The 24299-nt window shown below is 46.6% G+C and overlaps 1 protein-coding gene across 4 annotated transcripts in view; it reads right to left on the bottom strand.

Annotated features, from left to right (window-relative positions):
* ACTR3B (actin related protein 3B) overlaps positions 1 to 24299 on the bottom strand; it is a 227737-nt gene that overhangs the window by 39829 nt on the left and 163609 nt on the right. The window contains exons 14-15 of one of the 4 annotated variants that reach the window (XR_009541873.1): positions 11927 to 12115; positions 10269 to 10575 (exon numbers count right to left, since the gene is read on the bottom strand). The exons of 1 other annotated variant lie outside the window; for it this stretch is intronic. The gene's annotated coding sequence lies outside the window, so the exon portion shown is untranslated. Of the gene's footprint in view, positions 1 to 10268; positions 10576 to 11926; positions 12116 to 24299 lie in introns of those variants that run through there. 2 more of the 4 variants (XR_009541868.1, XR_009541871.1) reach the window with 2 other exon arrangements.

Below are 24299 nucleotides of genomic sequence, written 5' to 3' on the forward strand. Positions count from 1 at the left end.
AGGGTGATGAATGTTACAATACTTTTGGCTGCAGAGGGGACCGAATGGAACCAATCTGAATGAACCTGAGAAGGAAGTTATTTGGCTCTATAACTGAATGTCTGCAGGTGGGGTAGATCTGACAGCTGGCTAATCGCAGCTCCCTACTGTCATCAGAAGCACAGGTTCTTCTCTCTCACCTGTTCACAAGGAAGATGCTGCTTCCCTCATCTGTGCACAGCTACATGCTTCCTCAGAATGCCTGTGAAGAGACCTCAGTAGCCTCTAGTAGTTTTCCCAGAATGAGGAACCTCCTTCTCCAGAAGGCTCTAGAAAAGCCTTCCTCACATCCCACTGGCCAGAATTACATCACTCCTTCCTCAACCAATCATGGGGCAAAGAGAAGGAGAGAAAAATCAGGCCACCCCTCGAGTGTGGTGTCCTTTCCCTGTAGCACTTAGACTATGAGATGAAGGGATAAATAAAATAAACTGAGCTCCTTTTAGGAAAGGAAAAGGGAAAATATTTGCCAGGGACCAGCCAACAACACCACTCCAGGTGCTGAGGCAGAAATAACGTTATTGCATCTAATTTGAAAAGACAAATGCACCCCTATGTTCATAGCAGCACTATTTGCAATAGCCAGGATGTGGAAGCAACCTAAGTGTCCATAGACAGATGAATGGATAAAGGAGATGTGACGCACGTATATACGATGGAATATTCCTCAGCCATAAAAAAGAATGAAATAATGCCATTTGCAGCAACATGGATGGACCTAGAGATTATCACACGAAGTGAAGTCAGGCAGAGAAAGACAAATATCATATGGTATCACTTATATGTAGAACCTAAAAAAAAAAAAGATGCAAATGAACTTACTTACAAAACAGAACCAGCCTCACAGACAGAAAACAAACTTATGGTTCCCAAAGGGGAAAGGTGGGGAGGGATAAGTTAGGAATTTGGGATTAACAGATACACACTACTATATATAAAACAGATAAACAACAAGGACCTACTGTCTAGCACAGGGAGCTATATTCAATATCTTGTTATAACCTATAATGGAAAAGAATCTGAAAAAGAATATATATATAACTGAATCACTTTGCAGTACACCTGAAACATTGTAAATCAACTCTACTTCAAAACAAAATAGAAAGAAAAAATGTATTGCAGAAGGGACTCTTCCAGAGCTCTATAAACAAATGGCTAGACCAGGTCCCAAGCCAAATGAAAGCACGGCCCAGGAGGGTAACAGATGGACAGGCTGGTGTCTTGCAAAAGGAATGGTGGGGACTGTGGCCAACTGGGATGTGCATGCCTTCCTAGGGCGTCCCTATCCAATTAAACAGAGGTGTAGCCCTGCTACCACTCTGACCTGAATTATCCACCAGAGAAATAGTCTTTGGACCAGAAAAAATAGCAATGTGCTGCCTGCCCCATGCCCAGGACCTGTCCCTTCCCCCTTCTCATCCAAACCTACATGCCCCTAATGCTTCCCCCCAACCCTATCCTCTCACCCCCCTCTCATCTGTGGTGTGGCGCAGACCCACATTCCGCATACCATGTAAATCCCATCCATGGGCCGTTCGGGGCTACCCAGTCGGCAGGCAACCACGTGTGAGCACAGACACTAAAAATCGGAACTTTGACACCTTTGTTTTCATTGCTTAGGGGCCTGCCCCAGCTTATACTCAGCTTCTGGAACTCAACCCCTCGAATACAATTGAATGATCTGCACAGGCTTTCTCTGCATCTGAATGTACACTTTGCCACTTACGAGCCCTTCATTTTACAGATGAAACATCCCAGGCTCCAAGATGAACATCCACCTCCAAGCGTTTTGTGAAGACTGCATGTGGATTTATGTAAAACACCAGGCCCTCCCCTCTGTGCATGTAAGTACCACCACCCACACCCCCTCCCCAGGGTTTAGCACGTGGGCAAAGGGAAAGCAAAGGCTTGAACTGTCCCGTCATTTTCTAAAGAGGTCTCCCCAAGGTCTCCCCCGGGCTCCAGACTCCAGCTGCTTGGGCCTTGGGTGTGGTGTTCTCAGGCTTCTCCCATGAACGCTGTCTCTGAGGCCAGCCTGCCACCCCCCACGTCATCCTCTGCCCTCCCATCATGAGGTTGCTCTAGGGCTGCCCACCAGATGGAAAACCAGAGAGCAGACTCCCTTTCTGGAACGTTGCTCCCATCACGTCCCGAGCATCCCGGCCCAGGGACGCCTCTCACGGGGACAGGCCATGTGGACAGCACACTTCTGTCTCCTAACCGCGGTCTGGTACATCCCAGGAGACCTCTGCTGCACGGCCGTGTTGACCGTTCTCCACAAGCCTCCCCTACTGCATTCATTCCACGTTTGCTTAGCAAAGGAACAAGACTCCACGATGCAGCCATGCTTGATGCCCTTTGGGTTGAGAAGAAACCTGAAATACACATCATGCCTCCTGCCCCCCTAGCTCCCACACGAATGGAACCCCCATCTCCCAGACTGCCACGGCTGCTACTGAGGATAATAAAACAAAAAATAAAAGATGTGCATACAGTTTCTAAAACAGTAATTTTTTTAAATCATTCATCCTTTGATTCCCCCCATCCAGTGAGATTACTGGGCAGCTGGTGAGGTACTCATTTTATAAATAAGGACGGTGGGGCAGAAGGAGGAGAAACGACTTGCCTTTCAATCCTCACCGTGAGTGATGGATGGAGTTGGGACTCAAATCTAGGCCTGTTACTTCGGACTACAGTTTTTTTCCATTTTCTATTCCACTTTATCCCCTCATCTACGAATCCATAAACCATTACTTCACTGCTTCTTGCTTTAATCTCCCTTTGTAAATCAAGAGTAAAGATTCCACGCAAAGCTCTGAATCACGCCCATTTCAGCCTGAATAAAACGCTTCACCGGCGCTTACATTTCGAATTCACTGTGGTCCACACCCGAGTTCACACCTTCCGTCCCATTCAAGGTGACCACGCGATCCACAGGCAGCTATTACCCTCCAGAGGACCACGAGGGCCCTCGTATTTGGGGAACAGAGTTACACTTTAGTTTTTATTTTATGAGTTCAAATAAGGGAAAGAGTCATGCCAGCTGAACATAAAAGTGATATTTTAAGGAAAACCTGAAATTGTATTTGGCCCTTAATTTTTACCTCTGGTTCTAACGTGACTTCTCCCTCCAGGTGTTTGCGTAGGACTTTTTCCAAGAAGAAGATCTAAGTGTGAAATTCTTTCAGAGGAGCGGGCCCAGTCTTGGGTCCCACTTGGCAGGAGGGCAGTAGGACGAGGTGACTCCCAGAGGACTTGTGAATGAGTAGGTGTGAGCCGTGTGGCTCACACGCTGGTAGACTTGGAAAAATTAACACGTGGCTATAAAGCTAAATTAAAATGTCAGATTTGAATAACTCTGCATGGCTATGGAGAGAAAACAAATTAGCAGTGAGCAAGCTTCCAGCTCTCCTCTTAAGAACAATTCTACACTGATGGCGTGTTTTCAGGTTGCCCATTGTAATCCCAGCTTTGTCGTTACACAGCCTTCTGAAGGGGGAATGGCTGTGGGCTGAGGCCGGAAATTCACGCTCAGTGTTAGATGCTGACTTGACATCTGGTAAAAGTGGGAGCCCTCAAATGGCCTGAGGGCTCTGAGTCCCCTACCCGCTCCAGCCGAACAACCCTCCCGTCGCCGGGACCAGGCACGGTGCCTGCTTATCCGTGAGTAGTGGGTTTCGGTTCCCTATCAGCCCGTGGAATTATTCAAACCAATTTCATCACTTCATGGGAACCGGGGTCACTCCACCCTCCTGTCACAACAAAGCCTGCCTCTCACAGCCCCTGTGCATTCAGTCTGTTCCCAAGTGCCACCCCCCTGTGGCCCTGCGTGGTGTATGCTGTCCTCCCCGCCCACTCCCCCCAGCTCTGAGTCTATGGGACCAAGAAAGTGCCCCACTGATCAGTCTCTTCTTGGTGACCATCGACCATTCGTCACTTCCCCCACGCTTCTTCCTCTAATCCTGCTTTTTCTCCCCATTCCATTACCTATGGTTTTCTTTTCTTGCACAATAATAATTATAATAAATTTGTCAACCACCATACTTGAATTTTTATGGAAGCTGACACACATATGTTATATAATCCACCCTCCGAAGGAAACTACAGGTCGTCCCCTGCAGGTCTCCTAATTGGTCTTTTTTTTCCTCTAGCAGGGAGGGCAAGAACAGAAAATGTTCCACCAGAAGGCTTGGGTTCATCCCCTGACTTCTGCTTACTATTTATGTCATCTTGGTCCAGTTATTAAACCTTTCTGGGTCTCAGTTTTCCCACAGACAAAATGATGATAATAATACTCACTGCATAGAGTTATAGTGATATTTTAAAAGGTAATGCGTTATGAGCTTGGCACAGGACTTGGCACAGTTTTCATTCAAGTGCTTACTGCTAGAATGTTTGAATTGGACAGCCCCATCGTCCTAGCTTCATGGTCCTTTCCCAAGGCCTGGGTTCGAATCCCCACTGATGGAAACCTGGAGACATACACTCACTGCACATACACAGCTCTGCACCTCCACTGTCCTTCCCCTCTCTAGATTGATAGAGGATCTCATCCATGGTTTCTAAACCTACATGAACGTAAGAACCATCTGTCAGTCTTTAGAGATGTACAGATGCTGGAAGATCACTCCTGTCTCAGCATCACTCAGTCTCCAAGGATAGCAATGTGCAGCCAGGATGAAGATACCCTGGGCTGACCCAGGTTCATTTCTGCACCAATGTCCATGAGTCTGTTATCCTATATTCTATTTCCGTCTGACTGTCTGAAATCCAGTCATTTCATACCCGGTGATATGAAAGCCAGTGGCCCTGTACACAAAAATAATTAAATGCTGCCTGATGAACTTGGATATAATTCTCAAGAATATTCCCTGGACTAGAAATGAAACACTTTGACTGGAGAGAGTGGGTTTTAACTCAGCCGCTGGGGAAAAAGAAACAGGAATTGCAAACAAATTCCCAATTCCCAAATTCCCCTTCAGGCCCAGAGAGGAAACTTAGAGAAGCAAGTGCTTATTTATGAAGGAGTTTTCTGTAATGATCGTATAACTTTTGCCTCATGCACAAAAGACTCTGAAAAGATAGCCAAGTTGTTTGAGGTCTCTTCTATGCAAGATGGATTTAGATACCTATAAATCTCCTAGACGTGACCAGACAGCATCAATAAACTTGAATGATGGCCCAGCACTAACATAATTAAGAAGAATTAATCCTCCAGACTCGGCAGCAGCAGGTGTGCTGTCCGTAAGAGCCTTGTCAGCACTTCAAATATTTCTCAGCTGACAAAGATTGGACATTTGGGAAGACAAAATAGATGTGTCTTGTCAGACACAATCTGACAAGATCTCGAAGATGAATCCACCTCCCCACCCTGGGGAAAAAAAGAAAAAGAGTGTTAGGAAAGCAGAGAGTGGGCAAAGCTTATGTCCCCAGACTCTGGAAGTCAAAGGAACATTAACTTCACAAATAGAGCTGATAAGGAAATGACCCAGAGTGAATGCCTGTTTTGGGGACAGACCTGGCCCATGACAGCGCTACTCAAAGCGGCTTGCTGACAGTGCCAGTGTGCAAAACCTTCCAGTTCGTGAGGAGATAAGGAGCTTGTGTCAGAAGATGTCAACTACATCGCTAAATGCACTACAAGTTCAGCTAACTTTTTTTTTTTTCCTGGCAAGAAGCATTGCATTGCTTTACTCTTTGATGCAAACTCCTGATCCCGTCAAGGACGGGAAGTCCTTGCACTTGGTGGAGTGACCCCTGGCCTCCCTGTTGGAGGCTGTGATTTGCTGTCCTGCTCTCCTTTCCAGGACAAGGCATTTACTCCTCTGTCTGGACGGAGTATTAGCTGCTCACGACTCATGGCTAAGAGAATCTCCAGGAGTTATTCTAGACCAGGATTTCCCTCTTCTGCTCTGTCAGACTCCATCATCTGCTCCCAAGCACTCTTTCCTGCACCAAGTCTCAAATCATTTATAAAACAGCTCTTTTGGGCTTCCCTGGTGGCGCAGTGGTTAAGAATCCGCCTGCTAATGCAGGGGACATGGGTTTGAGCCATGGTCCAGGAAAATCCCACATGCCGCGGAGCGGCTAAGCCCGTGTGCCACAACTACGGAGCCTGTGCTCTAGAGCCCGTGAGCCACAGCTACTGAGCCCGCGAGCCACAACTACTGAAACCCGCGCAACTGGAGCCCGTGCTCCACGAAGAAAGAAGCCACCGCAATGAAAGCCCGCATGCAGCAACGAAGACCCAATGCAGCCGTAAATTAATTAATTAAAAATATTTTTAAAAACAAAACAAAAAAAACGGCTCCTTCCTCTCTCCCTCCAGCTGTGTGTGTGGTGGGGGGGAATTTTGGTGGGGGAGTGTCAAGGGGATGAGAAGGTGGTACGTTTAAGGTCTCCAGGCCTAGTCCCTGGGAAAGACGTACACCCCAAAACTAAAATTTGCTGCCACCTTTTGGTGAAACAGAAAAATAAAATTCTTTAAAATAGAGAAAATGTATTTCCTGTTAAGATTTTGAAGAAGAAGAAGAAAAAAAAGTTGAGTACCCTAGAACAATTAATATACTTTGTACTGTAGACTGTGGTTTTGATCACTACTTCTGACGCTGTGAATATTAACATCAGTTCTGGGAATGAATTTTAATATTAATAAAGAAATATTCAACTTAACCAAATACCTGACAGGATTCCTCATTGACTATTGTAAGGAGGGTAGACAGCTAGAAAGATGAACAGATTTAAGTATCTTTCAGAGCAAGAAAGAACAGAAGTGTCTAACAATTCTTCAGTGTGTGTGCAGAACAAGCTCCGTGCTGCCTCCCGTGGAAGGCAGGTGTGAACACACTGCGTGTGCCCACCTTCCCGACACAAGTCTCCTCGCCCAACTGCACACCCAGAGCGCAATCCTGGACCAGCATTTTCCTCTCAAAGTCCAATCACCACCGTATGACTTACCCAGACAAAGACCCCAACTGTTGTCAACAGGTGTCTGGGCTAGGATATTTCTTTTTTATTCAACGACCAAAAATTACTTTATTGCCATTGCAAAATATCCATTCATGTCTTCTGAAAATGAAATATCTTTTACTTACAATGTTGTGTTTAATTTCTGCTGTGCAGCAAAGTGACTCAGTTATTCATATATATATATTTTTTCATCTTATTTTCCAATATGGTTTATCACAGGATATTAAATATAGTTCCCTGGGCTCGGATATTTCTGATGCGTGGTGTCAGAGACCTCCCTGTGTCATGTTTAATTGAAATATGCCTAGAGCTACGCCTGAAATTCAGCTAGAGATCAATCAATAGTTATTGAATAAGCGAGTGTGAATATGCATGGTATTCTGAGAACTAAAGAAGGAGCTGGGAGGGTTTTTGTAAAGTTGGAGGGGGTGGGGGGAAAGATCACCTGAGGAAAGAGGGGAAGCAGTGAAAAAAGGTGACTCTGAGATGTCAGGCAAAAGCCACGCTGTCCCCGCAGAACACCCAAAGGCAGAGTCAGGCTCCCAGCCCGTCCCCATACCAGCCCCGAGCTACCATAGCACTGTGGAGGGCGTTATACCCCACAGACCCAGGGGAGGTGGTACTCCAGCAGAGCATGGGATTGAGAACCGCTGTGGGGAAGCGTTTCATTCAAGGGCTCCCACAAGGATGTAAACACCTCACCGCCGTCTCTGCCTTCATGGTCACATGGCGTTCGCTCCCCCTGCATCTCTTCCCATCGTCCTCCCTCTGTGCTTGTCTGTCTCTTTGTCCATAATCTACCCTTTTTATAAGGACATCAGTCATAGTGGATTCGAGCCCACCCGAATGACCTTGTCTTAACTTGATGACATCGGCAAAGACCCTATTTTTAAATAAGGTCACATTCTGAGGTGGGGGATAAGGACGGAGCCAGCCTCTAGCTGCCCCAGAAAGGGGGAAACTAGAAAGTCGCAGAGACAGGATTTCAGATGAAATAACCCCCAACCCACACCCTTTGCATTATCCTACGCTTCCTCTCACAACCATTTTGCCAGAATTTAAGCTTTCTCTAATCTTTCTTTCCTCTTAAGGAATATTTTAGTGTTAAGTCTCTGACCTGGAATCATACGACGTTGCTTCACTAAGCTCCAGGGCAGCTGTCTGTAAATGCCCGTACTATGCTTTTTATGAATTTCTCCAAGACACAGGCACTTTGCCCCAGGTTCTCTCTGCTCATAATCTGTCCTCAAAATAACATTCCTCTCATTGTCTCCTCCACCTTCCGAGCAATGGAAAGTAGAGCAAAGTTAAGTCAGAAATCGAGCTGCCTAAAATCACAATCACAGTGATCAACTTGGTATTACGACCGCAGACCAAAATTCACCGGGAAGAAAAGTCCCGAAACCTCTAGACAAGACTGTCAAAAGTTATTTACTCCATCTCCCTAGAGGGCACTCAGCCGGACGCTACCACTTGTCTAGCCAACGTGGGTCCACCAGCTTCCTTGCACACACGCAAATAAAAACTGCATTGGTACAGAAGTATGCTGGAAAGCGCTCTGTTTACACACCCTCGGAAGGAACAAGGTAACCTCTCATTCGCACGACTACACTGTAAATATATTAGAGCTTGTCATGTCGTAGAAGAATGACAAATGAGATTTAGTGATATTCCTGGTGACGAACGCCACGGTTAAGAATCAGTTGTAAAGAGCTCTCTTGGTAGCCTGGAGCCAGATATTATTATCTTCTTATGAATTCAAGAACTCCAAGAATAAAAGCTTAATGTATGAATAAGCTTTGTTCCTGCCATGATTTGATGGATACGAGGGACAGTGCCCTTGAAATGGATTATTATTTTTTTACTATAGGGTAAGTGAAATCTCGGTAAAAGACAAAATCTCTCCCCACCTCGCCTGCACTTGCTCCACCCTCACGCTTACACACATGGACATGCCCTTGAGAGATCTGCAACTAACCAAAGAAGGGAACCAAGAGGTTACAGCCGTCTGACAGTGTCTAACAGTGGGAGGTTGAGCTGCTTCAGCAGGTGGCCACTGTGTAAAGAGCAGAGATAAATGCTGTGAGTCTGAGGTGTGAGCTGTGAGATGGATAGACTTGGCCACAACCTCATCTGTCACCCGGCTTCACACACCTCCACACTAGTCAGAGGTCCTGATATCAGTGTCAGCCCGAGTTCTGCATATTCCTCTTACCTCCGTGTACGGCTCTTCTAGAAAATGGCCACACGTCCCTTTAAGAAGGGGCCAGGGAATATTATTTTAAATATGGGAAGAGAAATGACAGAGTCCTTCTTCAAAGGAACTCAGCTTTCCATTCGATCTAAGCATGAGAGTTGGCTCAGATACAGAAACTTGGTGAGGGATCAAAGTATTTCATCAACACTTTGATGTTTTTCTGATCACAAAAGTCAAGCAGGATAGTCAGCACCTACACGTCTTGTCCTAAGATAATCATGAGTTACTGGCCAGCACTGCAGATTTCTGTGGGTCAGAGAATCTTGAAAAAGTCCAGCCTTTTGTCATCACCAGAGCCCCCTGGGGGTTGGGATCCTTGGTCACCTGTTCAGCCTTGTGGCCTATTATGCTATGTACATCCACTAGCTTCTAACACTTAAGAAATGTTTCTTGCCTTCTGTTTTTTCGGAATCCTATCATCCTATTGACCACAGGCAGCCCGGCTCCTTGGCAATATTTTCTACTGTCAATGTTGGCCTACAGAGGACAGCCACCACTGGCTTCTCAAAGATGCTGGTGGCTCCCTCGCTCATGCCGTCTTGTGCAAAGAAGGCGTGATGTGCAAAGAAGGCGTGATAATTCTCTGGCTGTCACAGGCTCACGGTGGGCAGCAAGAGCGAAGACCGGGATATATATGGTCTTTACTCCCGACAGGGAGGAATATCAGTGCTGTTAACGTGCCGCTGTGTTGGGTGGGGACACTGGGGGCTGGATGGAGAGTCATTTGTTAAGGGCTCCATTTAATCTCCTGTCAGCCCATTAGCATATTTAAACAGTTTTCATCTGGCTCCATCACTCATTAAAACTGCTGACAAGGATGGAAAGTTCTGCTTCATGGGGTGAAACATGGCAAACAATATGGATATCAACTGATATATTGCAGGGCAGGTGTGAGTCTATGGAACCGGAGAGCCGAACCCCACAGGTGAGACATTACAGAGCCAGACCTGCATCACTTTACAGGGTGAGCACCGTCGCCCCCTGGGCATGCACCACTCACATGCACACAGCATCTGACCCGCTGTGAAAGGTCACATGACTTATTGATACATAATATCTTTACTAGACCTTCATGCCTCCATGTATATAGCAATTCACAGTTGTTGAGATCTTTTCTTATCTGTTGTTTCGCTTTATCGTCACAAAAAGAGAGGCAAGTGCAGTAGCCTTTGACAGATCAGGGAACTGAGGTTCAAAGCTGCAGTGACTTTCCCAAGGTGAAATGTTACTTTCTCCTCATTCTGTTCCCCCTCCTAACCTTCCTTCGTCTTTTTCATGGTCATTCTCTCCATCTTCATGATCATTTCCTTCTGCCTTTAATTATATAAAGAAGTCCTACAAGTCAATATCAAAAAACAATTTGATTTAAAAATGGATATTTCGGGCTTCCCTGGTGGCACAGTGGTTGAGAGTCCGCCTGCCGATGCAGGGGACACGGGTTCGTGCCCCGGTCCGGGAGGATCCCACGTGCCGCGGAGCGGCTGGGCCCGTGGGCCATGGCCGCTGAGCCTGCACGTCTGGAGCCTGTGCTCCACGACGAGAGGCCGCAACAGTGAGAGACCTGCGTACCACAAAAAAAAAAAAAAAAAAAAAAAGGATATTTCTCCCAGGAAGATGGACAAACAGACACACGAAAAAATGCTCAGCATCACTAATCATCAGGGAAATGCATATCAAAACCACAGAATCACCTCACAGCCGTCAGAATGGCTATCATCAAAAAGGCAACAAATAACAAGTGCTATCCAGGATGTGGAGAGAAGAGAACCTTGTGCACAGCTAGTGGGAATGTAAATTGGTGCAGCCACTATGGAAAACAGTATGGAGGTTCCTCAAACAATTAAAAATAGAACTACCATATGACCCAGCATTCACTCCTGGGTATTTACTGGATGTAAACAAAAACACTAATCTGAAAAGATTGCATCCCCATATTCACGGCAGCATTATTTACAGTAGCCAAAATGTGGAGGCAACCTAAGTGTCCATCAACAGATGAATGGACAAAGAAAATGTGGTATGTATATATACAATGAAATATTACTCAGCCATAAAAAAGAATAAAATCTTGCAATCTGCAACAACTTGATGGACCTAGAGGGTATTATGCTAAGTGAAATAAGTCAAACAGAGAAAGACAAATACCATGTGATCTCACTTATATCTAAAAACAAAACAAACAAACAAAACAAAATGAAAACAGACTCATAGATACAGAGAACAAATGGGTGATTGACAGAGCAGAGAGGGAGGAGGAGATGGGAGAAATAGGTGAAGGGAAGAGGTGCACACTTCCAGCTATGAAATAAGTCAGTCAGAGGTGTGTCATGTAGAGCAGAGGGAATATAGTCAATAGCACGGTAATAATTCTGTATGGCGACAGATGCTTTCTAGATTTATTGCGGTGATCATTTCGAATCCCTATATCGTACGTCTGAAACTAACATAATATTGTACATCAACTATACTTCCATTTAAAATATAAATAAATAACTATGACTATAATAATAGCAGAAGAAAGGTATCTGCACGTCCTAAGAAGTTCCTGAGCTGGCAGCACCTGAATAATCTCTCTTATTTGCAGCACAAGACCCTACGTGGGTTCTCATCCACTTTCCACCATACATACCCCTCCCAAGTCTCCTCTGACAATGGAGGAACTTATCTAAACCCCATGAGATGGTCATTTCATCTTCTCAAGGAGCTTTAGGAGGGTCTCACAGCTGTTGCTCATCTCAGATTCTTAGTGTGTAGACGGTGCCCAATGACTGAGTGACGAGGAGAAGGTTTGCTCAGTTGAGTCTCAGGGAGATTCTGGTCCATCTGGTCACATTTCATTCTGAATATAAACTAAATATAATACATATAAATATATCACCTTCTTGTGTTCTGTCTTATTTTCCCCATTCTTTGCCCTAAATCATGGACTTACATCTTGTCTACTAATTTAGCTAAATATGTTCTTACTCTAATGAAATAGATTGTCTTTCATTTCAGTATAACCTAACAAGAATTAGGAATGTGAACATAAAACTAGATTGAAAAAGCAAGTATCTTTTATCAGTCTTTTTATTAGTAGGATTATTATGTATGAGATATAACCTATCTATGGTAGGCAGCTTGGTGAATTTTGCATAAGTGTGTGTGTGTGTGTGTGTGTGTGTGTGTGCGCGCGCGCGCGCGTGTGTGTATTCACCATCCCGATCAAGATTCAAAGATATTTCCAACACCTCAAAAGCTCATTCATGCTCCTACCCAGTTAATATCCTCCCACCAAGTTAAACATTATTCTGAATTCCATCCCCATACTGCAGTTTAACAGGTATAAATGGAATCACAGAGTGTGTCCTCTTTTGTGTCTGGCGTCTTTGCCTCGTCACTACGTCTTTGAGATACATCCAGGTTATTGTACATATTGCTAGTTCATTCTTTCTTATTGTAGTTGTCTGTTGCATGTGTATATCATAACTTTTCATCCTTTCTGCTGTTGGTAGGCATCTGGGGAGTTTCTACTTTTTGGCTGTTAGAGATGTAACTACCAGCTTTCTTGTACGTGTCTTTTAGTAGACATATGCAATCATTTCTTTTGAGTATATGCCCAGGACTGGAATTGCTGAGTCATAGGGTAATTATATGAGAGGCTTTCAAAAATACTGTTCTCAGTCGGGTGCCTTGGAGAAAATTCCCATTGCACATACTCTAAGAGTAGGAGCCTCCCATTCAATCCTAAAAGGTCTCCAGGGTCTAGAAATTTTTCATATTAATAAGGGCATTTCAGAAGCAGAGAGAGCTGATGGAAAGAAAAACATATCCTTTGCATCTGATCACTTAAAAGCAGAGCAAGACTACCCTTTATTCTATAAAGGCAAAAACTGAGCTCATAGATGTTCCAAGATCACAATTTAGCCAACCCAGTAAGCACCGATTTTATCCACTGGCTGCTGGCTCTGTGCCGAAGTTCAAACTGGGGAGAAGACCATATTTTATAGCCAGTTAAATTCCAATGTAAAGAGTTTTATTAACTAGACATTCCCCAAAACTCAGACTGTACAAGAAAGCAAGTAAAAATCAAAAGCAATGGATTTCGATCTTCCCATTATTTTAAAAATTTTCAGGACACTGGTTGGCAGCCTCCACATCCTACTCATAGGTTAACTCCTCTGGGTCTGGAATCCAGTCCTCTGTTTACTGCCTGCTTCCAGGCCCAACCAAACCTCCCTTTCTGCTCGGACTTCTGCCTGCTGTTTCCCATGGAGTCTCCCAGGCTCACCTATCCCACCCAAGGGCATCTGTCTAGACCCCAGATTCTGTACTAGCACGTGGCAGGTGCTCTGTCTGATAGCACTGGGTCTCTTCTTCCCAGAGATCAAAAGGGATGGGGATGGAGAAGTTCATATGAAGGTAACCAGGAGTCTGCAATGAAAGCCAAGAGGACTAAGGATCCACAGCCTGTAACACCTGAGGGCAGGTAGGCAGACAAAACCACAAAATTATACCAATGAATAAACACATGTTGCAGGAGCGTCCCCAAGCTTCTTATCTTATTGATTTCTCTGGAAACAAAGTCAGAGAGAACCAGTGTCTCACTGGGATCTATTCTTTCCAACAATATCATGGAACTATTGTTAACTCGAGGACACGCCACTGAATGATAATCATGGTACAGCAGTTCCAGTAGAAATCATGGCATTTAGGGAAAACACTCTATTGACTGTGATTTCCACTGGGTCCCCAGAATTGATTAATATTATCATAACTAAAGAGGATTTTTTTCCCTAAGAATTTCCTGCTGCTTCTAATGAAATCCAACACAACCTTAGGACATGGGGAAGAAAATGAACGAGAACAAGGTTTGTTCCAAGAGTAAAAGCTGCCGGGTACAAAAGACAAGCACATGTTGAGCATCGCTTTGATGGCAGGACTGAGTCGCTGCCCAGCTTGACCGGGGCCACCAGGACCTGACATGGGTGTCACCAGGAGATGCTCACATTTCCACACCTGCACTACTTCACCTCCCACTCACAGCCTGGCTGAAACTACCCATCAGTGACTCTACTCACCTGGGAAGTCTGTCCTACAGAAACTTGCTCCAATACTGTCCTTTAGTTTTGTGCATCTGTCATTTGTTTCAGCGCCATGATGTGCCAGACACTGGGTCCACAAACGCGGTGAGAGCCTCAGAGGGGGGTCCACTGCGAGAACAGGCTGCCGAGAGGTTCTTAATGGGCTGAGAGCCTCTTCTTTGGGCTCCCAGAGCTCCCAGACCACCTGCCTTTACATTCGCCACCTTGTTTTGATGGTGCCTTGAGCTGACCTTAAAGCAGGTAATTCCCTAATTGGTGTCCTTCACTCCATTAACCAGTGCGACTAAAAGCCAGGGCCAGGCCCACTCGGGCTGTCCTCCCTCTGGTGGGAAATCAGGAGTGTCCTGAAGATGTCTCCCTGGTCCTTACTACTGCTCCTCTGTGAATTCCAGGGGCACACAAGATGGTATCTCACTCTTCAAGGATTTAAGATCTCTTTCTTGTTGCCCTCAGAAGCCTTTGACATGAGCAAGAACCAGATATTAAGTTTTCACATGGTTACTTTATATATTAGGTTGAGAATTTACCCTTCTTTTTCCAAATCAAATTATACACAGGTGTTAGTCAACATAGGCTAGGCTATGCTGAAGTAACAAAAAAAAAATCTAAACTCTCATTAGCTTAACACACAAAAATGTATTTGCTTCTATATAAAATCCTCTGTGGGTGTGGGCCACAGTCCAGGGAGCTGTCCTCCAAGCAGGGACCCAGCAGTCTCAGCTGCTTCCATCCAACTCAGCACAAGACCCTCAGAGTCCTGGATGAGGGTACAACAGGAAAGCTTAAGGGGCACTGTGTCACCCTGGAAATGACATGCATCACTGCAAGTGACAGTTCATTGGCTAGAACTAGTCACATGGCCCTGCCTGACTGCAGGGAGTCTGGGAAGTACCATCTTCCCTGAGCTCAAGAAGGACCGCATTGGATATTGGTGAGCATTAGTGTTGTTATGACAGCCATGTTGCCCCGCCAAGCTCACACATGGATATAGCCCCCAAAATGCACGCCAGCTAATACGATACCCCCAGTCTGCTACTACCAGTAACATTTAACAAGGTCCAACCCTCCCACTATAAAGCCCGGGTCTTGTTCCCACGAAGAACCTTCTTGTGTGTGTGAAATTTATTTTTTAATTTTTTTAGCAGCAGCTTGCAGGATCTTTTCTCCCCAACCAGGGATTGAACCCAGGCCCTCGGCAGTGAAAGCGTGGAGTCTTAACCACTGGACTGCCAGGGAATTCCTCCCATGAAGCACTTAAGATTCTTGAAGTGAACTTCTCTCCTCCCATGAATTTCTTCCTTTTCCCATTCTCTGTAAGTCATTATTCTATTCATTTCAGCCAGAGGATTGTCACTCAGGTCTCGGGGTAGAAACTGAGCTCCTTCTGCAGCCACTGTAGCCCCAAGAACTGATGTCTAATGAACCCTGAATTTAAATTATGTCAATGCTCAGTCTTCTAGGCACTATTGTCAGGGCCCTTCCATTCAGAACTGTGTGATGCCTCAATACCACTGAAGGACACCTTTTAGGTTTTCCAAACTAAAATTAAAACAGTACTTAGACAAGTGAAAAAATACAATACTGCCATAGATTAGGACATCCCTTGCCTTCCCTGTAAATTTACTCTGTAAATTTTGTATCTGAATTTTCAAATCCCTGGAGAGGTCTGCCGAGCATCACGGTCACTATGGAAACAGCAGGCTGAGGAAGCAGAGGAGATGAACTACTCTCTCCACTCTGGGCTGCGCTCATCTGTACTGTGTCCTTCGGCCCCACTGCAATGAGGCAAGAGTGGTCCATGTTATACACTGTCTTATAAAGGAATCCCTGCGTGGATTTTTTTTTGAAGGACAATTGAAGAAGAGACATATCTGGTAACGTTTAACAGGAAGCCTCAGGGAAGAGTGGACTAAATCTCTCCAAAAAACATTGATCACATGTGACCCCTCCCCTTGGACCCCTCTGAAAAGAGGCTGGCGACTCCTTCCCTGGAACCCACTCTTTTCCTTCTCCTGCACTTCCCTTCATCACTGCTTCTGAAAGAGATGATGCCTTACAGCAAATGCCAGATTACTGCTGTAAACTGTAATGCTATACAAGAACAGATCAAATTTGTGGAATGCCTTTTGTGAGATGGTTCTGTATAAAATTGTGAAACACACTGTGGAACAGATTGAATTTTTAAAGCAGCTGAAAATATATATTAATGATTTCCCATCATTATTACTCAACAGAGGTCTTTAGCAATACTAATAAAATGACTCTACCTACAATTATTTCCAACCGAGTGTTTCTTCGTGGAATTCAATCTGATCTTATAGTATGTAATTGGCCAATCAAGGTAATGTTCTGAAGGGGGAAGAAACATGGGGATGTTTCAGCCAAAGAGCCGTCTGCTTTCGTCATTAGCTGCTGCTTCTTCCTTCACCACCTGCTCAGCCTTCATCTGCTTCACTCGGCTTGGATTTGCTTACAATGATGCATCGTCTGAAGATCATTAAGGTAATGCAGATTGGATGGAAATCTGTCCCCGGTAGGCAAGGCAGGTGGATCTAGGCCTACGGCGTAACTGCCATGCGCAAATTTCCCATCTATTCTTTAAGATCCAATTCGAGTCCCTACCCTCACCTGGCAGAGGCAGTGATGCTTCCCCCCCACGCTCTCTGATCTCCCCACCGGTTCACTGCCATGCCTTTGATGTCGCGGACTAGAAGGCAGCAGAGCCAGGGGCAGCCTCACCCGCTGTGTCGGGTAACAGACTTGACTGGGAAAACAGTCCAGGGAGTTGTGCCAATGCACTGTGCAAGTTTTGGAGGCTGGGAGTCTGTCCTATAGGGCAGCCGTAGGGGCAATTTTGTCGGCGGAGTTACCAGCAGACAGCCTGGGAGCAGGCGGTCTGAGATGCAGAGCTGTCCGCTACGGGAGCTATTTTGGAAACACCCAAGAATATTGGGGCTCAGAGAAATTGCAGACCCTCTTCCCAGGGAACGAGACCCCCAGTGTTGTGGGAAGCTGAGTGGAGTGCAACGCCCCCAGTGGGAAATCAGGGAGCCCTGGTCCAGCGGGCTTACGGTCCAGGCACCCCAGGGTCACTGCCCCACAGTAATATACATTCGAGAAATATGCCGAGTGACTAAACGCCTGGAAGAGAGCGGATACGTCCAAGTAGAGCTACAGGAGGAAGCACCAAGGCACCAGCCTGAGGTCCACGGCTGGTGGTCACTGGGCAAGAAACACACAGCCAGACCAGAGGCCGGCCGGCTTGGACAGGACACAGCCTGGGAGCAAGGGCCCTGGTTGTAACCAGTGACCCCCGTCCCCTGGTGATTGGCCGCGACCACCAGGCCTGGTCCCGGCACCCGCCTCAGTCTCCTACGCTGTCTCACCCCCACCCCACGCTCCCCTACACCTCCTGAACCCCTCCCGTGCCCAGCACACTGCTGCCCGTGCACAGACATCCCTGATATTCACTAATGCGCGCTTCTAGCCCCAAACAGCCCCGTTCCTTCTGCCCCGGGCAGACCACTCCTCCTGGGCTCTCCCGTCCTGCCTTACCGAGGATGGCCATCACCTCTCGAGTGCTGCACTTCTCCTGCCTGAAGGACACCTCCATCTCCTGCACCTGGACCCACACCCCCCCCAGAGGCATGCCCAGGCTCATCTCCGACAGCCAAGAGTCAACCCGCTTCCAGTTAAACAGTCAGTATCTTTTTATGTCCATGCCCAACAGTCACGATCTACCAATGAGCCAACACAGAGGAAGATTGGCACCTTCTCAAGAAATAAGCCAAGGACACAGCGCCTCTCTGATCTCGTAAATATCCAGGCTGCTGGCGCCTGCCTCAGCCTAGCTGAAGCCTCAGCTGACGGCAGAGCCGAGGATGAGAAGGAGCCCTGAGGAGCAGGGGGCCCACACCCCAGTCCTGCCTGGACCGAGGGCAGAGCCTCCCAGCTCTGAGGTTCTCGGATGCCTCGTCCTCTACTCTCTGGAGGAAACACTCCCTCGAGCTGGGCGGAGGTCACCTCCTCACGGGGGAGTCTGTCCTGGCGGGGGTGGACGGTGGCCAGAAATATAGGACACCTGGTCAGTGTCACCAGAGTGTAGATTACCAAGGAGCACTTTCTCGTCACAGGTTCACATTGCCCTTTGCCCTTTTCCCCGGTCTCATCACCCCGCAGCTTTCCCCACACATCACTCTGCTGGTGTCTCTTGTAAAATGTCAGAGCTGCCTGCTGCTTGAAATCGTGTATCTTGCTTCAAGCAGAAAACGCACAGGAAGAACCTCCCCTTCGCCCCCTCCTCTCACCCCCCAGTCCCTGTGTGGTTCAGTCTCCATTTCTGGGGGCAGAAGAGGATAAAAAGCAGCGCTGATTCAGGAGACAAGGACCTGGGCTCTACTCACCGCTCTACCTGGAACTCACCGTGTGACCTCAAGCAAGTCAGTTAACCTCTCTGGTTCCCTTATCTACAGAATGAAGTTTGGGGCTATGATTCTTTCTAATCTCCCCTCCAGCTTTTCTGTTCGATAATTTATGGCTTGCAAAACCGCAGAAGGCTTCATCATTTCTGACTGATCTCATTAATACAAGTGAAGGAAGAGAATCTGGCATTTTAAGAAAAGTGGCCAAGAAGCCGGAGCGTCGCTATTCTGTGGTGATGGATCTGGAGATCCCGAAGGGAAAAGCTCCTTATTGCTTAATCCCTCTCTCTCCCACAGGCCAGACATAAAATCCTTCAATCAAATCTAATAAACTCGGCTAAGCTTTGGAATGGGACTAAGAAATAGCTAATGTGTTTTCTATCCAGATTTATTCACACGGTCTCCTTTGTAAATGTGCTCCCAGCTGATGCCGGGAAACGTGATGGAGAAAAGCAAATATGTACCGTGAGGAGTACTGAAGGTGTGGAAGACACTTGAGTGCCTTTCGCAAAGAATACTGTCCTCACCCTTCCAGGGATGAGGGCTGATCTCCTTGTGGATTAAGAGGGAGGATCGAGACAGACCCCACCCTAGGTGCGGGCAGGTAGGGCATCAGAGCCGGCTCCCACAGCCCAACTCTTATTATCCCACAGTCAGTGCCCATGATTTGTTTTCATACTTTGGTGCATTTGCAAAGAGTCTCCCTTGACCCGGAAAATGCATCCAGTTTCTCGGGACACCTATTCCAGTGTATGCAGTGTATGCACTACTACACCTCCCTTGCTGGGAAGTGAGTCCTTTGGTCTGGAAAAATGTTATGCAGTGGGTCAATGACCCTGTAAGCCCTTGGTCAACGGTACTGGCTAAGACCCTGCAGGCAGGAAAGAAAAACACATACCCAGAATACGCCTCAATTCTAGGAAGACTAATGGTTCCCTTCTCAAGGATGGAAGTGGTCCAGTGCAGTCACTTTTGCTACCAAAAATCTGTGTGGTCTCTTCAAGGGATAGACCCATATTGGGGTTTAGTGTTTGTCTTTGCTGCTAATAGGCTGGACACCAGCCGAGGCAGTGGCTAGATCAGCCTTGGCGAGTAGGAATCCACGCTGCCTGGTCTCCATCCCAGCCACCATGGCCACGTTATACATGTGTGCATGACGCCAGCCCTGGTGGCTAGTGACAAAGGCTGGCCGACTTCAGCCAGCCAAGTCTCTCTGTATGGTCAGTTGATGGTGAGTCTTCTGAAGTAGCTTCTCCCTGGTGAGCACTGTCATGTGATAAACGTCTTCACACTTCATGTCCACTACCATGGGTCCATCTACACACCTCTTACTCAGAGCTCCTTGCTACTGACTCTCCACTGTAGCTTTTTCCAGGGCCCTAACTACCCAAGCCATTTGGGTAGAGAAGGATTTTTAATAATCAAGTGGCTAGATGACCTGTCAATGCCAGTCAGCCTCTTTCCCCAGCCACCCCTATTTTGCCCAATGGGCTCGTGAACAAACTGGCCATGGTGGCGGGGATGGAGATCACGCATGGGCTCAGCAACATGGACTTCCATCCACCAAAGCTGACCTGGCCACGGCCACCTGAGTGCCCAACCTGCCAGCACAGAGCCCAGCACTGAGCTCCCAATATGGTACCATTCCCCAGGGTGATTAGCCAGTTACCTGATGGAAGGTTAAAGTTATTAGACCACTTCCATCATGGAAGAGGCAGCAATTGGTCCTCACTAGAACAGATACTCCACATATAGAGTTACTTTTCCTGCCCAAACTACCATCTGTAGACTTCCAAAGTGACTTTTCCACCATCACGGCCCTCCACACAGCATTGCTTCTGAACAAGGAGCTCACTTCACAGCAAAAGAAGTGCAGCAACGGGCCCACGCTCACAGACTTCTCTGATCATACATGTTTCCCACCATCCTGAAGCAGCTGGCTTGACAGAATGATGGAACAGCCATTGCAAGACTCAATTATAGCCCCAGCTAGGTGGCAATGCCTTGCAGGGCTGGAGCAAGGTTCTCCAGAAGGCTGTGTATGCTCTGAATCACTGTCTATTCTCCCATGGCCTGGATTCATGGGTCCAGGAATCAAGGGGTGGCAATGAAGTAGCGCCATTATCATCCCTAATGACCCACTCGCAACATGTTTACTTCACGTCCCCGTGACTTATGCTCTGCTGGTCTAGAGGTCTTGGGTAGAGAGAGAGGAATGCTTCTACCAGGAGACACACAATGATTCCATTGAACTAGAAGCTAAGACTGCCCCCCACACCCAGCACCTTTGGGTTCCTCATGCCTCTGAATCAACAGGCAAAGAAGGGAGTTACTGCGCTGGCTGAAGGGAGTTACTGATCCTGTCTACCAGGGGGTATTGGATTACAGCGCCATAATGGAGGTAAACAAGAGTATGTTGGAATACAGGAGATCCCTTAGGGCGTGTCTTAGTATTTCTATGTCCTGTGATTAAGGTCAATGCAAAACTACAACAGCTCAATCTAGGCAGGATTATGAATGACCCAGACCCTTGAGGAATGAAGGTTTGAGTCACCCCACCAGGTAAAGAGTCATGAGCAGCTGAGGTGCTTGCTGAAAGCAAAGGGAATACAGAATGGGAAGTGGAAGAGGGTAGTTATAAATACCAGCTATGACTAGGTGACCAGTTACAGAAATAAGGACGTAATGGTTATGAGTATTTCCTCCTTATTTTGTCATGAATATGTGTGTGTTAGGCAAATATGTCTGCTCTGTTCCCTCTCTTTTTCCCTTATCTTGTAACATAAGATGTATTGACTTTATAGCACAGTGTTTAAGTGTTGTTATTTTACATCACAGTGTTTAAATTACAGGGTATCAAGAAGAGTCAACATAACTCAAGGGTTTTACCCCGTCGTCTGTAGTAGGTGTCAGTGCATTTGGGGGTTGTAATCAGAACAGTTGTATCATGTGAGGCAGAATTATGATCAGAATTACTGTCTTTATCTGGAGATCAAGGATGGTTTGAGGAGATGCGTATGGGTGCCAAGCTGACAAGGGGTGGACTTGTGACAGGTTGATTTTATGTGCCGGCTTGACTGGGTCATGGTGGGGGCCCCAGATATGTGGCTAGACATTATTCTGGGTGTGTCAGTGAGGGCGTTTCTGGATGAGGCTAACATTTGAATCCACACACTGAGCAAAGCAGATCGCTCTCCCTGATGTGATGGGTCTCATTCAATCAGAGGAAGCTCTGAATAGAACAAAAAGGCTGAGCAAGAGGGAGTTTCTCCTGCCCGGCGGCCATCAGGCTGGAACACCATCCTTTTTCCCGACCTTTGGACTCGAACTGAAATACCAGCTCTCCCTGAGTCTTAAGCTTGCGTGCCCGTCAGACTGAACCACACCATCAGCTTTCCCGGGGCTCTAGCTTGCTGACTGCAGATTCGGGAACTTAGCTTCCATAATCACATGAGCCAACCCCTTATTTTATGTACATACGTACATACGTACACATATACCGCATCCACGTCCACACACATGCACACACATCCTTTTAGTTTGGTTTCTCTGGAGAACCTTGTATTTCAATTGCGAGTCTTCTATATGAGGGTCAAGTTCGCCTGTTTTCTACTTCTGAATTCTGCCCTATGGTGAAAACTGTCATAACTAAGCCTGAATGCGCTTGGGGACATCCAGGGTTGATACAAACATTGAGTCCTGCTGCTATCTGCATATCAAGTGAATGAAACGAAGGCTTACAAGCTGCTTGGAAACCTTCTGGTCCTCTTATAGAGCCCCTGGAGACCTAACTTTAACCACAATTAATGTGCTCTCTTGGATGGGGTGTTTTCACGCCTGTGGCTGTCAATCGCCCCTTTGCCAAGGCCTCTGTATTCAGGGAAATGTCAAGTGTGACTACTATAATCCTGGTTTCCTGACACGTTCCCGTGCTTGAAGACTGAGTCCACTCCAAGTTATTAGGGCACTGGAGCCACGTGAACGGCATCCCTAGCCTGTGGTCAACTTTCCCTGTACACTTCCTGCAACCACATGCCAGAGCAGAGAGGTTAAGTGTTGGGCACGTTCCTTCTCCCAGCGTGACTGCAGGCGGGACGGGAGATTCACGGGCGGCCATGTGGGGCTCTTGCTGCATCGTTTGTCAGGAAAATGAGGTATCAGAATTTCAGCGCCTAATGTGCTCCCTGAGTTATAGCAGAGCGTGGGGCTGCTCCTTTGGTATTTCCCATAATATGTAGCTTTGTCAAAGGCTGATGGCAAACGATCAGTTCAAAAGTGCCTTGGAAAAGCACACTCTTCTTTTCAAAATGGTTCACATTGTGGAAAAAATTACCATCAGTCAAAATGGCCCTTGGGATGAAGCTCACATACCTAGAGGAACCCGTTTTAACCCTCAGAAAATATCTACAAAGTGACGCACTCAGATAAAGGACCTCCATGGAGCCTGTGACAACAGCCTGCTCTGTGGGTCCCTGGCCACAGACACCCCACTAAGCCCTCGTGCTCCCCGAGAGCACCAGGCCTCGCCGTGCAGGCAGAGGAGAAAGCAGTGCTTGAAATTTCCCCAAAGAACATCTGCCTGAAAGCACCTCCCTGCCCACTCAACACTGTGCTCAAATGTTCACCATTAGACTTACTTTTTAAGAACCATGTGGCAATAGATGCATTTAACCAAGTTAAATGTCTATCTTCCCAGGGAAAGATAATACATTCACAGTTGGTAGGCTCATTTAGAAGGAAAAACTGGTGCTAACTGTCGAGAGCTCTAGGGAAGAAGATTTTAATTCTACTAGCATCCAACATGGAAAGGGCTCCTGACAGAGGTCTCGACCATGGGACATATTCAAATATCCAGATAACAGCCAGATGGTCCTCTACCTACACTGGATAGGAAGCTGGAGCAGGTGGGCACCAGGTTCCTTCTGACACAGATGTCCTGTAATTTTATCATTAACTCAGAATAGGGAGAACAAGGGGATTCTCCTCTTCTCTGGAAAGATATTAAGAATGTTACTAGATTACCAGGCAGGGAAATCTAGGTTCTGGTCCTGATGCCGTACGTGTCCTTGGGTGATGCATGTCATTTCTCTAGAGTTTCTCATCTGTTAATATTAAGTAGAGGGAGCCTTTCCATTTCCCAAGTGTCTTATTCTGATATTCCACAATTCTCGGAGCCTGGGTGAGTCACATGGGATCCTTCCAATCACTTTAGAGAGGCAAAGTAATAATAAGATGCCAGAGCGGCAAAGAGGGATCAAATCTAGCACCAACTCTAACTGGTTGGTAGTGGTTGCTTAAAATACTACATCAAAGAAGGATCTGAGGCCAAGTCCAAAGAGAAGCAGGAGGTATTTCCGTAAATAATTGGATATTGCTGCCGAAAGGGCTGGAGTATGAAAATGTTGACAATAAGCTCCACATTTGCCATCCCTGCAGGAAACCCTTAAAAATTCAACTTTTCCAGTTTTAACCGTCACAGGGGATTGATGACCCAAGAGACATCAAAGAAAATACAGGGGTCGAGATGGG

The sequence above is a fragment of the Lagenorhynchus albirostris genome, chromosome 8 (assembly GCF_949774975.1).
Source record: "Lagenorhynchus albirostris chromosome 8, mLagAlb1.1, whole genome shotgun sequence".
NCBI lineage: Eukaryota > Metazoa > Chordata > Mammalia > Artiodactyla > Delphinidae > Lagenorhynchus > Lagenorhynchus albirostris.